We start from the raw sequence: 2,563 nt of genomic DNA on the forward strand, positions 1-2,563 counted from the left end.
AGCTAAATCGCTAAAGAGGAGTCATTGCCTACTTGCATGCCACTTACATTAAATGAACTGCTGATTTTTACTGCTTCCGCTTATCCTTTTCAGAGTCACGGGGGCACTGGAGCCTGTCCCAGCTGTCATAGGGCGAGAGGCGGGGTACACCCTGGACAGGTCGCCAATCTGTTGCAGGGCCAACACACAGGGACAGACAACCATTCGCACTCACATTCACTCGCACATTCACACCTAGTTCCAATTTCAATTATCCCAAGCTGCATGTCTTTGGATGGTGGGAGGAAGCCCATGCAAACACAGTGAGAACATGCACACAGAAAGACCCCGGCCTGATGGTGGAATTGAATTCAGGACTTTCTTGCTGTGCGGCAACAGTACTAACTACTGTGCCACTGTGCCACCGTGCTGCCCTAATTTCAACAACAAATTGATTTAGATGTGTAGACTAGAAAAAAAAACTTCAGTCACCTATGTGATATCTGGTTTAATAGTTGTGTCTGCAGTCTGCTTTAACATCCCCATGTTATGTTGCAGCTTGAATGAAAATACAGCCTGCTTCCTGTTCCTCTGGGCTAGAGTGGGGCTGTCAATAATTTACATGTAACGGAATCTGTGGAAAGCAGGTCATTGTTACCCAATAATCACTAATTTTGCTTGTTTGGCTTTGTCTTCATTAAATCCCAGTTTCCCTCTTACATATATCCTTTCCTGATTCAACTTGAGCTGTTAGAAACATTAGGACTTTGCCAAATGTTGCTACGGATGCCATCAGATTCACTGCAGAAACACAATATTTCTCCTAGTGAAGATAAGATAAGATAAGATAAGATAAGATAAGATAAGATAAGATAAGATAACCTTTATTAGTCCCACACGTGGGAAATTTGTTTTGTCACAGCAGGAAGTGGACAGTGCAAAAGTTATGAAGCAAAAATTAGAATACAATAAGAATAAATACAGTACACAACTGTACAGAATAGAATAAAATAAAATACTATATACCGTAGAATAAAATAGAATAAAATATACAATAAGATAAAAATAGAATACAAATGCTATATACAACTGAGTAAAAATACAACGATGCCAGAAAAGATTATTGCACATTAGTGTTATTGCACATTTGTGGATGTGTGTGTTTGATCAGTTAAGGTCTTTGTTGTGGAGTCTGACAGCAGTGGGGAGGAAAGACCTGCGAAATCTCTCCGTCCCACACCGTGGGTGCCACAGTCTCCCACTGAAGGAGCTGCTCAGTGCTGGCAGAGTCTCCTGCATGGGGTGGGAGATGTTGTCCAACAGTGATGACAGCTTAGCCGCCATTCTCCTGTCACTCACCACCTCCACTGGGTCCAGAGGGCATCCTAGAACAAAGCTGGCCCTTCGGATCAGCCTGTTCAGTCTCTTCCTGTGCCCAGCAGAGATGCTGCCACCCCAGCAGACCACACCATAAAAGATAGCAGAGGCCACCACAGAGTCATAGAAGGTCTTCAGGAGTGGACCCTCCACTCCAAACGACCTGAGTCTCCGCAGCAGGTACAGCCTGCTCTGCCCTTTCCTGTAGAGGGCGTCTGAGTTATGAGTCCAGTCCAGTCAAAAAGATAAGAAAGAAAGAAACTCAAAATGAGCAGAGCTGCTGTAACAGGCTGCCGCACAGGGGGGCGCCGGAAGTAAGCAGTTATGAGGTTACTGGTTTTGTGGGATCAATTAGGATCGAGTGTCACACTAGTTAATTTCAAAATTAGGCTCATTTCTATCTGGAGTCTGGGTTTTTAGATAGCAGAGAGAAGAAGAGAGAATTTGTGCAACTTTTTTTGATCAACATACTAAATTTTTTAGTATCTGACATCTGATGATGACTGATATGAAGACTTGCTTGTTATTCTGAATTACACTTCTTGCACAGGCCAACAGTACATACCTTATCAAGCTGGCCTGTTCCAAGCCTGGCACTTCAGTCTTTTTTACTACACATTCTTTCCACATGATGGTGTTCTTAACACCAGTGTGCTGGGATACCCTCATGGTTAAGGCACATACCAAATAACCAAAATGTTCCAGGTGTGAAAGAGCTTGCTTGACATGTCATTTTCCTCTATCTTAAGTCAGTCAGCCTCTATTTCCACACTGTCCTGTCTAATCAAGGTAAAAGAAATATTTGGAAAGCCCAGTGGAAGCAGAAACTCAGCACCACCCCCTTTATTCTAATTGACCAGCCATTTCACTTTCTCGCAGTCAAGATCATTATTAAGTGGACAACAGCGAAAAATAGGAGGAAATCATCATCATTATCAGTTATATGTCCCTTTATTGACAGTTTTCTGCTTTTCTCTTACTTTGGCATGTTGAACAATACGTTGGAGAAAATTAGTCAATCATCGAAGGCATGAATTGACAAAACCATCTTAACTAATATTATAACGCAGGGAAACTACCATTTAAAACTCCTAGAACGAGTAAAAAATTACTCATTTCCAGATACAAAGAGACCAGGACCCTAAGATTTTGTAACTTCGATAATCGGGTCTAGCGGGGCGGGTTTAGGATGCTGAGGCACCCTCCC

Source organism: Neolamprologus multifasciatus, chromosome 5 (genome assembly GCF_963576455.1).
Source record: "Neolamprologus multifasciatus chromosome 5, fNeoMul1.2, whole genome shotgun sequence".
Classification (NCBI taxonomy): Eukaryota; Metazoa; Chordata; class Actinopteri; order Cichliformes; family Cichlidae; genus Neolamprologus; species Neolamprologus multifasciatus.